General features: G+C 33.7%; 1 non-coding gene across 1 annotated transcript; it reads right to left on the bottom strand.

The window, feature by feature from the left end:
• Positions 1-9,164: 9,164 nt before the first annotated feature.
• LOC128560457 (U6 spliceosomal RNA) lies at positions 9,165-9,271 on the bottom strand. Its single transcript, XR_008372957.1, has one exon. It is a non-coding gene; the product is annotated as a U6 spliceosomal RNA (small nuclear RNA).
• Positions 9,272-15,939: the final 6,668 nt, after the last annotated feature.

Raw genomic sequence — 15,939 nt, 5'->3', positions numbered from 1 at the left:
AGTTCTACTACCTCTCATAATGTTAGTGCTTCTGTATATTATAATAGTGATTGAACAAGACTTTAGAATATCAAATCTTTTCAATACCAACTAAAAGATAATATATTTAGGAAAATTAATTTACTTCTGTGTACCTTAACTTCCTTATCTCTAAAATAAGGATAAACACAATGGTACCTATTGTACTAAGTTCTGATGAATATTAAGAGAGTAAATTTATATAAAGTTCCTAGAATAAATTCTAGCACAAAATCACATAGACTTATTTGAATGGTTGAAAAAATTAATAGGATAACATTAATTTAAAAATTTTTGATTATCATGCTAAATATGAACCAAACCCCATGTATAGCAGATTCCCAAACAATAAAATTATTGGCATTATGGTCATCATCATAATGATATCATATATTAAGGGAAAGTTATAAGTATATTTCAAAGTATATCAGTAGATAGATAATGTCTACTGAGGGATGCAGAAGATAAGTTAAACATACAGGCCTACATATTTTACATATATAAAACTGACTACATGAAATATTTAATTTCTCTGGATTAGAAGTGAACCTAGATAATTCTGTAAAACAGGCAGTATGTTTTAATAGCAGAATGTATACAAAATTATCGAATAATGCCTAATATTTTATTTTATTTTTTATAATACTTAATGTAGCTCTGTCTTATAGTACTTTTTGAGGTCATATTACCAGTATAATCTTTCACCTTTTTTCTTCTTCATGTAGCAAGAAACTCATCAACATTCCTAGCTAACTGCCACCAACAAGTAGCTCTCCATATCCATCTTTAGTAGACTCTTTTTTCATTATTAAATCATAAACACATAGATCATGTATACATTAATGCATTTATGGGGTACAATGTGCTCATTTCATATAGAATTAGGAATACTTACATCATTGTTAATACATACCTCATCTCGTTTACTTAGTTATTGTGTTAAGACATTTATACTCTATACTAATATAAACCATGTCTGGATTTTAAGAAACACATAGTAGAAGGCTGTAATAGGAAGCTATGAGATTATCTAGATTTTTGATAATCCCAAAATTCTTTGAAATATCAAAAATCATGCATCATAGAAGCAATTTCTAATGATTGCTTCAATGTCATTTTTTAATAAGAACGGTATTGACCTTGACCATGGTACAGTCATGCCCGTTTTAGCTTTAAATCAACCTTAAAAGGTGGATTAATCAATATTTCCACTCTATGAAGCTCATCATTTCGTATTTTACCATATTAACCCCGTGGCATTTTCATAATGAGGTTGCAGTTGTCAGATTAACATAAATTGTTTAATTAATTTTCCTCATAACATTAAAAGTAGCAGCTCCCATTAATGTCACTGAGACCAAAAACATAAATACAACATTAGGAAACTGAAACACTTCTTAACCTCACTGTAGTAATTCCTTAGATAAAACAGCCCAAATAATTAATGTTAACCTACTTAGTGTAACATTTTCAGAAACAAAATTAGGATACTTTACATTCTGTTTCAACTTTTAATATCAGCAGCCAAAGCAGTAGTAAAGAAAACTAGAAATGTTTAAAAAATCATGGAGAAAAAATAGTCTCAAAAATTTGAGGCAAAAATGTTCAAATGTTTAGAATTAAGGCATCGGGGGACTGTAGAAATTATGAATTTTATGTAGAGTCCAAAGGTTGATAGATCATCACTGTGTCAGGAAATCTGTATTTCAACAAAGCAACTAGACAAAAAAAATCCTGTAGACAAAAATAGAAAACATCAACTAGATCTTAGCTACATTTTGATGCTCTGCTCTATCCAAGTAGTTTGGTTAATGGTTTGTTAATTTATCACTCATGTTAACTGTTTTTCTTCAGGAAATTTTTGGAAGAAGCAGAGCACATGATCATCAGATAAATTTATGGATGACACCGCACTTGTGTGTCATATTGACCTTTCCTAATCCTCCTCGGCCATCCATCCAGGAGGGAGGGAGCAGCAATCACAGAGCTGGGAGTGAGAAGGGAGCACTAACAGCAATGATAAACCAAGAATCTAGTAATCTGAATTTTTTTCTACCACCCTTGTACCAATAGCAATAAAAAGGATTTTATTCTAAGCAATTCGAACAAACAGAAAAAAATTAAAACTACTAAATTTAGTAATAATGTCTACGAATGAAATTCTTTTAATCTTCTAGGATTTTGGAGTAGTGGGTTGGCAGCCTAAGTGGTCCCTTCTCTTTCTATAAATATAGTGCAACTTGCAGGCCAGCAGGCTCCACAGAGGCGGACACTATTTCTATCAGCCATATTTACTGCAGTATCTGGTAAATATAGCTGACACACATCAGCTATCTAGACCTCCAAATGTTTATTTCATATCTGTTACCCAACTGAGAATGCACTTGTGTGAGGACATAGATGGGAAACTGAAATGCCCATCAGTATTGATTCATAGAAAATGAGACATAAATGACAAAGGGAAAATAGTTGGATCTCTTTACATCTGGGTAGTATAGCCAATTTGCTTGGATATATTTCCATTCCAGAAAAATGTACAGACGTATCTCTCCTCAGAGACATTTCTAGGGCATAAAGATAAAGACACATTTCTCCTTTCTGTAGAGAGATTTGCTTAACTCCAACTAAAAAGGGCAGTGTTTCTCCAAAAGGGAGAAAGGACAAGTTTACTAGCAGGCGTGCATAAGATCAGATGCTTCTAATATTGAAGTTCCCCTCCTGTAACGCAACCTGCTATGTATGCAGGCCATTCCTGGCCCTCAAAATGGCATCTATGGGAACTGGGGCCCAAAGAACAGGTGTCATAATTTTACCATCTGTAAGTAAGAAAATTTTTCAATCCATTTGGGTTCATTGTCTCATTATTAGATGCATGTATGAAATTATGGCAAGCCAACTTAGTAACTACTGTTTAAAACTGGTCACTTAACATAAATACTGTACTTAATATTTTATAATTTCAAAAATCAAGCTTATTGAGGTAAATCTACGTGCAATAAAATAACCAATTTTATTTAAGTACGCAATTTGGTGAGATTTGATGTATCTGCTGAGTTATGTGAACACCCCCCGGCCCCGTGTTTCCCTGTACCTCATTGCAGTTAACTGCTTAACATCATGCCCACTTCTTTCAAACATTGATCTGTTTCAGTCACTGTACTTCTGTGCTATAGAATCCTACACTAATGGATTCAGACAGTTGCATTATTTGGTGTCTAGGTTATTTCATTGGCTTAACTCATTTAAGCCTTATCCATATTGTTGAGTGTATCCGTAATTTGGTCCTGTTATTACTGAATAGAATCCATTGCATTGATTTATCCTAATATACCTTTTCAGTCACAGTTGATAGGCAATTGGACTGTGTCAAGTTTTTAGTTCTTGCAAATAAAATTTCCATAAACAATAGAAGACAAACTATTCAGGAGAGACTTCTGACATCATTATAATCTGTCCAGTTGATATAAGATCTTTCCCAGCTTTCTATGAGTTCTGGGCATTGCTCATTCTGCTACTTCCTGTGTTGCTTTTGATTCCCCCACCCACAGATAAATTTTTCTTGTCCACATGCCAATCAGCACTCAGTAGGTTTAATTCTCAAAGGACTTTGTATATACAGAAAAATTTGAGTTGGCAAAGTCTAAGTGATCTTCAACTTAGTATTGTAGTAGAAAAAGAAAAAGAAAAAGATTACGGTTCATTAACCTTTCTGTAAATAATCAAGGGACTTTCTCTTTCACAATGTCTCTATTTGTAATGTTGTTAGCATAGGTAGGAAAGTGAGACATGAGCAGAAGAGGCGTAAAACGAGCTGTAAAAGTAAATGAGATACTAAGAAAACACACTACTAGGTAAAGGTAGTTGTAGGCCTCACAGAATGTGAGTGTAAGAAAAATGAAACATGACCAGAAAAAAAAAATGAAAATAAACAATGTAAACAAAGGAGATACTAAGAGAACATACTGCAATAATAATAAAGATAAGGGTAACACAATTGTCCTAAGAAACATACAGAAACAACGCAGGCACACTGTGCATTATAGTTTGGGCCCACAGTGGGTTTTAGACACTACACACATCCTGGCCTAAGGTAAAAAACACCCCCTGCCTGGCAGGAAAGAGACAGCATCCTCATTGGTCAAGAAAAAAAAAAAATTAAAAAAGAAAAGAAGAATAAGGAGGAGAAGTAAGAAAAGGAAGGAAGAGGACACTGTCACAAAGAAAGAGAGGCCAGATAAAAAAGGATGACACAGATAACCCAGGGCCACTTTCAGAGATGTTGGCATGGATGTGGAGAAAAGGGAACACATGAACACTGCTGGTGAGAATGCAAACTAGTATGTTCCTTTTGGAAAGATGTTTGGAGAACACTTAGGGATCTACAAATAGATCTGCCATTCGATCCTACAATTCCTCTACTAGGTATATACCCAGAAGACCAAAACTCACATTATAACAAAGATATTTGTACCAGAATGTTTGTTGAAGCCAAATTCATAATTGCTAAGTCATGGAAGAAGCCCAAGTGCCCATTGACCCACAAATGGATTAATAAATTGTGGTATATGTATACCATGGAATATTATGCAGCCTTAAAGAAAGATGGAGACTTTACCTCTTTCATGTTTCCATGGATGGAACTAGAACATATTCTTCTTAGTAAAGTATATCAAGAATGGAAGAAAATTATCCAATGTACTCAGCCCTACTATGAAACCAAGTTATAGCTTTCATATGACACCTATAACCCAATTATAGCCCAAGAATATGGGGAAAGCGGATAGGAAGGGAAGGGGAGAGGGGAGGGTGATTGGTGGGATCACACCTATGGTACATCTTACAAGGGTACATGTGAAATTTACTAAATGTAGAATATAAATGTCTTAACACAATAACTATGAAAATACCATGAAGGCCATGTTAACCAGTTAGATGAAAATATTTCAAATTATATCTAAAACCAGCACATTGTACCCAACAATTGCATTAATGTACATAGCTATGATTTAATAAAAAAAAAAAATGAACTTTCACTTTGATGAACTTTACTCCTTCCCATTTCTAAACTGTCTTTTGCTTTCATTCTTTGATCCAAAGTGTTCAACAGTTGTAAAAATGTCACAACAGCCAATGAAAACATCCCTATACTTAAATAAGGTGCAATTATTTTTACATTTTTTCATGTTCAAATTGTAACAACCTGCACAGTGTCAGAATCTATCAGCTGATCCTTTGCCCTTTCAAAAATCTTAATAATTTTTAAGATTTTTGGCAACAAGAACATATTGCACCTTGATTTTTCTTGCTCTGTAAAATACAATGAGCTATTCTCCAAGGAATGGAGGGATTTTTTTTAGAGAAAATATTTCAGACCAACTCTTGGTGATAAGAATACACACACAATAGATTTCTTTCATTCATTAAGTATCTATTGAATATACATTATCTATATAGGGTTGCTTTATTCAGAGTACAAATATAATCCTTTTTTTGATTTTACATTGACGTGGACTTGATGTGAAATTATTTTATAACTTATTTTAATTACTCCTATTGTTTCATTTATTATCTTGCCAGAATGCTATATTCATTCTTTATTGAGCTTGAAATATATGAAGGGTTTAGGGTTATTACTTAATTGTAATAGTTGCACAATACTTTCATTTTGGGGAAAGAATAACATTTTTTAGGGGTGAAGACCAAAAATTTAATTTGTTGTTATTTCATAAACTCAGATTTTGCCCCAAGAAAATGTATTATCACTAAACAATCAGTCAATTATTTAGCCTGCCATGAAGTTTCAAATTTCAGAGAATCTCTGCAGTATCTGGAAGAATCATAAACTAATGCCATGCTTTCTGGTACAGCAATTAGCACACTGATAAATTAGGTAATTCCAACTAGGCACCACCATAATTATAATTATCACAGGTCAGTGTGTAGTAACTTTTGAATATGCTTCATATCGTCTACCTTCTAAATCAGTAATTTATTAAGGAACTTTTATCTTCAGAGTGCAAAGCTCATCTCTCTCCAATTATTGGTCTATTCATGTATTTATAGCAAAAAAGTAATGAAAAGAGGAGTAAAACAAGTAAGTAGGCTACTGCATATTATTCTTCTTTGTATTTATTTTTCTCTTCTATGTATTTGTTTATTTCTTTTATGTTTATTGGGAAAGAGGGGGATGAGAGAAGGTGGGCCATTGATTGGTCTAAAGTCAAAAATCATACAAAATATTTGCTAACTGAAAACAGTGCTTCTAGTAATCTGAGACAGAAAAATATAAAAATAATAGTACAATTATTCTCATAGTTAATGCATTAATTTTTGGATAGTGAAAAATCAGCTATTTGTAAGGTTAAATTACACGTATGAATGTCACTAAATTCCTTACAAATAGAAATCTAAGATGGAATCATCACAATGTGTAAGATTTACACTGACAGCAAAAAAAAAAAAAAGGTAAAAATTAAATTTACTGATAATGTTCCTTAATTCTATTCATGGAACACAACATACACATACTTCAGAATAATTCATATTTTTTTTATTCTTTAGTGGGATAAAATCTGGGAGTATTAAGATGGTTTTGGGTGATTTGAGCAACATTAGTCACTAATATATTGGGAACAGGGAAACCTGTATTATGGGCCACTAAGTAGAATATTGTTTGAATCTCCAGTGTTTTAATTTCCTTAGCTATAAAATGAAGCTGTTGAAGTAGATGATTTTCTTCTTTTTTTTTTGCAGTTTTTGGCCAGGGTCAGGTTTGAACCCGCCACCTCCAGTATCGAGGCCAGCGCCCCACTCCTTTGAGCCACAGGCACCGCCCTCTGATAATTTTTTTCTAAGCCTTTTGGTTTTCATACAAAAAACTATTGGCGAGAGTGGGTCTGCAAGAGAAAAAAAATGGAAAGGCTGGTGTAGACTGGCAAGAGTCTTCTTGCATTTTGGCTGTGTTTATAAAAACCTGGTTCTCAGTTTAATTTATCAGTTCTATGTTTTAAGTTTTTTTGTAAATCATAGGAGAAATGCACAATAAAGTTAATTCAGGAAATAAAATACTCATCAATTAAAGAAAAGAAAGTTTATGGGTACACAATGTAGGTACCCATATCAGCTCCATTCTGGTTTAGATTACAACTATTAAGACCTGTATTGGCTCCATGTTGTCCCTTTAATCCTGACATTAATTATCTCATGATCAGATATGTATTTTCCTTCTTAGACAAAGTTCCGTCACTAGCTATGCAGGCTTCGATTACATGTCAAGTAAATGGCCCTTAAAACTTACTCTTCTAACTCTACAATTCAAGCATTTACTTCTAGAATCATTTCAGTGACACTTACTATTAAAGGTCTTCAAATTTGAACCTTTACTTCTATATCCGATTCTAGTATTGGTGATATTTTATTAGCAAATTTGGCCTTAGGCTGTGATCCATGATCTTGCTTATTATCCAAACATTACACATTTGTATTTAAACCAACTTACATGATGGAGTACTGTGTAACTGAAGTGGCAATATTGTAGGGTAGTGAAGGATTCTCAACTTTCCTTAGTATAAGAAAGGGAAATTCTGAAAGGGAACAGAACTGTGAGGACAGCAGGTGGCCTCACTGAACACAAGATCCAGAGAAAGTTTCCTGGAATCTCTCAAGCAGTGTTATGCTTAATGAAAGCCCAAATCTCCCTGCAAATGTTTTGCAAATTTCTCCCACACTTCCATTCTGCTGGTCTTCTCTACTTCTTGGTGGTGACTTTCTAAGTGTTACATTTGTTCTATTCCTGCTGAGGCTGGAACATGAGCTGCAGCTCATACGTATTTTACTTGCCTCCCTTTAAAATTTCTCTTTCAAAAAATATTCACAAAAACACGCATTTTTTTTTTTTGGCAGATTTACTGAATTTTTTGAGTTTTGAATGGAGTTATATAATGAAGCCCAAAGGCTAAGCCATCTTTAGTACCTCTACACTGGTTTCTCTCTTGCTTCTTTTCTCTTCACACACTTCCTTTATTATACAGAACAATTCTTAAGAGATTCCACATTCATATGTGCATGTCAAGGTAGTTGAGGTACACAGAAGAATGAACATTCTTCTTTGCAATGTTCCTGAGAAGACAGTTATACTTATGGATAAGTTTCCTTTTTTCTTACAGAGACAGTATCTAAAGAAGTTTTCCTATCGTTGTGGAACTGGAGTCAAACTTCTTCAAACTGAGAGGAGAGAGATTGAAGAAGTGAGAGAAGCCAGACAAGACAGAGTTCTCTAGCAAGCCCTGTTCTATAGACACCATTTCTAATTGTCAATAGTTAACATATATTACAATGACCAAGTGGTTGTATCTTGGCTTAGTTCTTAGTTTCCCCACAACTAGGCTTCTTATAGACATATTAACTGAGTTTAATACACTAGCATTGTATTAAATCAGAAAATTTAGAAAAAAATAGAATATTCTGTTAAATTGTAATAAAAAATAATAAGTTACCCTAAAGATAATCTTAGATATTCTGTGTTTCCCCTGAAAGTAGACTCTTACTGATTGACCCTCATTGTAATGCCTAGAACACTGGAGAGATTCACTTCATTCTTTTTTCGCCTACTCCACCCTTGGAATACAGAGTGACGAATAAGCCTGTATTTCTAAAAAGGTTATTCTTTAGACCCCATTTCCCATCTTTCTTGTGAGCGTTCAGCAATGGCCCTTGAAAAAGTTAGTTGGATGCAAACTTCCCCTATGTTTGGGACTCTAGAGAATTTATTTATTTATTTATTTATTAAATCATAACTGTATACATTGATATGATCATGGGGCATCATACACTCGCTTCATAGACCATTTGACACATTTTTATCACAATGGTTAACATAGCCTTTCCGGCGTTATCTCAGTTACTGTGCCAAAACATTTACATTCTACATTTACCAAGTTTCGCAAATACCCCTGTAAGATGTACCACAGGTGTTTAATAACCAGAATCCACAGAGAACTCAAACACATCAGCAAGAAAAAAACAAGGGATCCCATCGCAGGCTGGGCAAGGGATTTGAAGAGAAACTTCTCTGAAGAAGACAGGCGCACGGCCTTCAGACATATGAAAAAATGCTCATCATCTTTTTTTTTTTTTTTTTTTTCAGTAAAAATATGGAACGCTTCACGAATTTGCGTGTCATCCTTGCGCAGGGGCCATGCTAATCTTCTCTGTATCGTTCCAATTTTAGTATATGTGCTGCCGAAGTGAGCACAAAATGCTCATCATCTTTAATCATCAGAGAAATGCAAATCAAAACTACTTTGAGATATCATCTAACTCCACTGAGACTAGCCTATATCACAAAATCTCAAGACCAGAGATGTTGGCGTGGATGTGGAGAAAAGGGAACACTTCTGCACTGCTGGTGGGAATGCAAATTAATACATTCCTTTTGGAAAGATACATGGAGAACACTCAGAGATCTAAAAATAGATCTGCCATTCAATCCTGTAATCCCTCTGCTGGGCATATACCCAGAAGACCAAAAATCACAACATAACAAAGATATTTGTACCAGAATGTTTATTGCAGCCCAATTCATAATTGCTAAGTTATGGAAAAAGCCCAAGTGCCCATCGATCCACGAATGGATTAATAAATTGTGGTATATGTACACCATGGAATACTATGCAGCCTTAAAGAAAGATGGAGACTTTACCTCTTTCATGTTTACATGGATGGTGACTCTAGAGAATTTAAACTGCCATAGCAGCCGATAAGCAAACTTGAAAAAAAATTGTTAAAATTCAGTCTGGTGATTACCTTTTTATACTCTATTTTTATAAGATAAATTTATTTAGATTCCATATGGGAGCTCTGATAATTAACTTTGTGAATTCAACCTAGAAAAAGTGCTACATACTTTATTGCTGAATGTTACTACAGTCACCAGATGGCCAAGGAGAGTACTTCAAAAGTGACAGTGGTTAAGATATGTAGCACTTTTTCTAGGATGAGTTCACAAATTTAATTGTCTGACCTCATATAAATGAAATTATGCAGTATTTATCTTTTTGTACCTGCCTCATTCCAGTTGGCATAATGTCCTCCGTGTGTATTTGTTCCCAAACATCAGCATTTCCATCTTTTTCCAATGCTATAGAGTATTCGATTGTATATAAGTACATCACATTTGTTTTTATTCGCTCATCTACTGACACTTGGGTTACTTCCATATCTTAGCTACTGTGAATAATTCTTTAATGAATATGGGAATGCAAATATCTTGTTGGCATACTGATTTCGATTCCCTTGGATTCATACCCTATAGGGTGATTGCTGGATCATATCACAATTGTAGAGAATGGTGGAAGGAGGGACGGGGCAAAGGGATATATGAATCCAGAAGTACAAAGTTCCAATTTGGAGGAATTCATTTTAGTGATCTATTACACTGTATTTTTTTATGTTTTTTTTTAAGTCAAATACACATAGATCATAAATACATTCATCCATATGTGGGGTACAATGTGCTGATATTTTTTTTTATACAATCTGTCATGGTTAGATCAAACCAATCAACATAGCTTTCACCTCATTTACTTGATTATTGTGCCACTTGACAGATTTGACTGGTACCCTTGTCATGTGCTCCATAGGTGTGGTCCTGCCTTTTCCCCTCCGTCAAACCTCTCCCCTCCCTATTACACTGTATAATGACCGTAGTTAATGATGAAGATATTTTGTACTTGTTTAAAAAATAGTTTTTAATATTTTTGACACAAAATAATAGTATATTAGTGAGGTGATGGATATATTAATTAACTTGATTTAATCTTTCTAAAATGTGTGCATAGATCAGAACACAATGTACCCCATATATGTGCACAATTATTATTTGCCAATTAGAAAAATCTGTTTCTTTTTTACCTATGTGTAATGTGTTTCCCTTTTGTAAACTTCACTACCAAAAAGGAAAATATATAGGTTACATCTTTTCTTTAAGGACTCCACATTTAGGATTTTAGGTACTTAGGTCATCTTGCAGCCAAAGGGATAGGCTTAAAATATTTCTGTCTGTAGATGATCTCAATTGTTGTCATTTTTACTTTTAGAGTGATAATTTACTGCATATTTCTGTATTCTAATGGAAGTATGCATTTTGAATCATAGCTTTTAAGGGGTTGTCTGACTATGTAAATTATAAATTTATAAATGTCAGAATGTTTTTATCATTAATATACTTAAGGTAATATAATATTTTTAATATAAATATGATCTTACGATAATGAATAAGTTATAGTCTAATGTCATTAGAAGACAAAATTTTATAAGAACATTAATTGCATAAAACATTACAAATGGCTCTTTTCTGAATAAATTTTGACACATGCTACAACACGGATGAACCCTGAAAACTCACTAAGTGAAATAACTTAGACACAAAGAGACAATATTGCATGATTCCACTTATATGAGATATCTATAGTAGTCAAATTCATAGAGACAGAAAATAAGAATGATGGTTGCCTGGGGAAAGTTATTATTCAATAGGTACAAAGTTGCAGTTTAAGAAGTTGAAAACTTTCTGAAAATGAATGGTGGTGATCGTTACACAACAAAGTGAATGAACTTAATTAATGTCATGGAAATATTATATAAAAATGGTTAAAATGATAATTTTTTTTTTGAGACAGAGACTCCAGCTGTTGCCCTGAGTAGAATGCTGTGGCATCACAGCTCACAGCAACCTCAAATTCTCAGGCTTAAGTGATTCTCTTGCCTCAGCCTCCCAAGTAGGTGGGACTATAGGCGCCCTCCCAACATCCGGCTATCTTTGTTGTTGTTGTTGTTGTTGCGGTTGTTATTATTGTTTTAGCTGGCCCGGGCAGGGTTCAAACCCGCTAGCCTTGGTGTATGTGGCTGGCGCCCTACTCACTGAGCTACAGGAGCCACCTAAAATGATAATATTTGTTATGTTTATTATACCTTACTAAAAAAAACTCCCCCCAGAAACCTCTTTTGAAGTATGTGTCAAACCCACTGACAAATGATTGTATCTACAGCTGAGATCAAAGAAGTACAAAAGGAACTTGGAGACCTTGCCCTGAAGAGAGCAATGAAGTGGTTTTTAAAAAAGTAAAAAAAGATATAGGACATAGGCTGAAAACATTCCAATGGCAAAAGTTGAAACAATTTCGGCACCAAAGTAAATAATAATATTGGATCATAACCCAAATGAGTTCACAGTGATATAAATAAATGATCGGCTAATGCCTAACATAGGGAGGAGAAAGACAACTCCTCCATGCAGAATAAATCCAGTTCATAAATATAAAAAGAATGAAATAGAAAAATATCACTAATATACCACAGTAATAATTACTGGAGGCAAGATGTCCAGATTCATGCTAATACTAGTAAATGAATGTTAAAGGACAAACTATATAATATATTTTGCAAATACAAATGGAAACAATAATATTATACTGGAGAAACCTGGCAGAGACTGTAGAGTTATTCATTTTTTCCTTGATAACACAGATAGATATTATTTATAGTTCAGCTTATATGATATACTAAGAAAAGCACATCACCTCTGTGGTATTCTCTCCCAAAATACATAATTTTAACTACATAGAACCTCTGTAGGTGACCACCTCACTACATTGACCACCCCCTTTAATTGACTAATTTTCATAGACCAGGCATGTACCACATGCACTTCATGTACAGATGCCTAGTTCCTTATGTGAACCACCTCTGTATGTTGACCAGTTTGGTACAGTCCCTTGGGTGGTCAACTTACAGAGGTTCTACTGTCTATTATGAATAGACTATTATATAGACCAAAAATTGAAACAGAATATACAAAATACTTAACCATTACTCTTCTAAATTGTCACGATCAAGAAAAACAAAACTGAAGATCTGTCATAGACTGGAAGATAAAAAGATGAATAACGTTAAATACAATGTGGGATACCGAATTGTATCCTGAAACAGGAAAAGGATGTTAGTAAAAACCCTGGTGAAATACAAATAAATTATGTAGTTTAGTTAATAACCAATTATTTAGGTTTTTTATTGTACCATGGGTATGTAAGATATTAACGTTAGAATAAGCTGGGTGAAGTGTATGTGGGAGCTCTACATGCATTTTATTAAACTGTGCTGTTAGTCTAAAATTATTTTACAGTAAAAAATAGATTTTTTAAAAATTAATTTCACCCATTCTTTAAAATAGGGGTTTTATCAGGGTAATTATTTTCATCTCTCTCTATCTCCCTGCCCTATTATTTTAGATACTTAAAATTGACAAAATGCTAATGATTTACCTGGGTATATATTCATTAAATTTTCATTTGTTCATTCATCCATTCATTTAATAATTCATTAATTTTAATAATTAACAATTCATTAATATTTTCAATTTTCACAGTATAAGATTTTGTGACACATAAATGAATGCAAAAATTTTGATTATCTTATTTTTAGAATTTTAATTGGCATTTCAATGTAATATTTAACATAGTTTCTCTCACTTTTTAGTAATATAACCTACATTTTTCATTGTAAATAAGGACCATCTGGAAAAATCATATTTGCATTTGTATATTAGTCTAATTCTTGCTCAAATTTCTGTTTGCAATTAATTTAATCATTTATATTTTACAAAATCTCTGAGATCTTGAACATATTAAATTGATATTCTCGATTTTCCTATTGTTCATGAAATGCTCAGAAAAATAAAAATGAAGTCTAAGGAACCCTACAATAGAACAGTCTAAAAGGAATACTATCTCTGCTCTTCTGTTTGATTTTAGTTACAACCATTTCATTTCTAAATCTGAACTCATAATCTACCTAAGACTAAAAAATCCATATATTATTATTAACTCTCTAACAAAATTAGATCTAATGCAGACATAACAAAATCTTTTCATTCAAATCATTTTAAATCTTACCAGTTTTATTCAATGAAGCTTTCAAGAAATAATCTATCAAAATATGAAGTGTGTGTGTAAACACCATAAATAAATAAACATATGAAAATACTTCTTTGAAAATATAGAGCCATCTGTCTATCTTGTATACTGAGTTGCTACCAAATTTGATTTCTGACTTGATATTTTCATTCCCACGGGCTGTAAGACTGTCTATCACTTTGCTTGATAAAGCAGTAAAAAAACATGACAGTTGTCAGAAAGGATTTCTATGAACTTCCTATAAATGAAAAGAAAGAGCACACTCTTTTTGATCTTTGTCCAAATGATCTCAGCTCTAAGTGCAGGGAAAGTAAGTGGAATGAAAGATAACTTCATTTTGAAAGATACTGCTGATACTGAAATGTTAGTAATTAATTTTCCAGTGTGGCCTTAAATCAAAACTGTAAAATAGATGACTTTTAAATTTGAGAATCTTCATGAAGATTATTCTATATTCTTTTTTCTCTCTCCTATCTTTTCTAATTCTGTAATTTTTGTACCTATCGGTACCACCTCTGCATCCCTATGTCATGCTTGTATAACTTTGTGTGGAAATTCGCCTTGTATTCTATATTCCTCCTTCCCTTCCTTCCTTTTGTCTTCCCTCCCTCCTTTCCTCTCCTTTCCTTTCCTTTCCCTTCCCTTACCTTCCTTCCTTCACTTCCTTTCTTCCAAGAAATAGCTGTGTTTATTGTGTGCTAAGTTCTTGTAGACAGTTATAGCTGTTACACATAGATTGTGTGATTCATAACCTAGCAGATAGAGAAAGACAATAAACAACAGATACGGCCTGTATTCCATGATACATCTCCTTAGTTTATCACTGATGGGAGCCTGATCTGTAATAGACAGCTCTGGTGAGTCCAAACTCACCTGCTGCTGACACTGTTCCAATTTGTCTAAACACCGTATCACTCAGGATTGGATTTGCATATTGATACAATGTATGTTGACGTGTATGTGTATACATAGAGAGAAAATATAACTGATTTAGTCATATGTGAAAAGTGTATAAAGGAGAGAAGAGTCTCTTCAAAAGTGTGTACTGAAACACTATAAGATCCTTATATTACAAATTACAACATAGGTCTGAAAAGTCAGTAATGAGGAAATAACCCATTGAAAAGACAAACACAAAGTTCAAAGAAGATACACAGGTTTCAAATAAGTATATGAAAAGATGCCAAAATCATTAGTCAGTATGAAAGCTCAAATCACAACCACAATAAGATACAACTAAATCCCTATTGGAATGGCTAATTAAAGAGGAATAAGAAAACTAACTGAATGCCAAATGTTGACAAAGAAATGTGGAAGGATTAAAACATATACCATTCCTGTTTGTATATAAAAAAAGTAAAATGGTACATCCACTTTGGAAACAGGTTCTGAAAATGTTAATTACATATTTACCATATGATAGAGACATTTCACTGATAGGTATTTGTCCAAGAGAAACAAAATCTTATGTACCTATTCATATAAAGACTTGTACATAAATGTTCTTAGCAACTTTATTAGTAATAGCTATAAAGAAGAAACAACCCACGTGTTTATAAACAAGTACGTGTGTTGGGGTCCCACTCCAGAGGCAGGGTCCACTAAGACCTGTGGAACTGGCATGACTGACTGAAGAAATATAAAGTTAGGAAGGACAATAAAGAGAGAGACAGGAGACACAGAACAGAATTGTGAAAGGTGGGAGCTCAGGGGACCACCGCCCATTTGGGGGCTTCAGCGAGTGGCCCAGAGTCTCTGTTCCACTCAACTTTTATTTATATCTCTTTGCCCAGGTGGTAAGCTGAGGGAGGGCACAAAGACACCAGCAGTTTCTCTGGGTGAGCATATCAGCTCCTGTTGTTAATATTATTAATTTTAAGGATTGGAGCAGTTTTGAGAAATCTGAAATTTGTTCCTTGTGTGGGAGCAGTCTCCTGTCTGGAGTCACACA

Source organism: Nycticebus coucang, chromosome 11 (assembly GCF_027406575.1).
Source record: "Nycticebus coucang isolate mNycCou1 chromosome 11, mNycCou1.pri, whole genome shotgun sequence".
NCBI lineage: Eukaryota > Metazoa > Chordata > Mammalia > Primates > Lorisidae > Nycticebus > Nycticebus coucang.
This window is presented reverse-complemented; position numbering and strand designations above follow the sequence as displayed.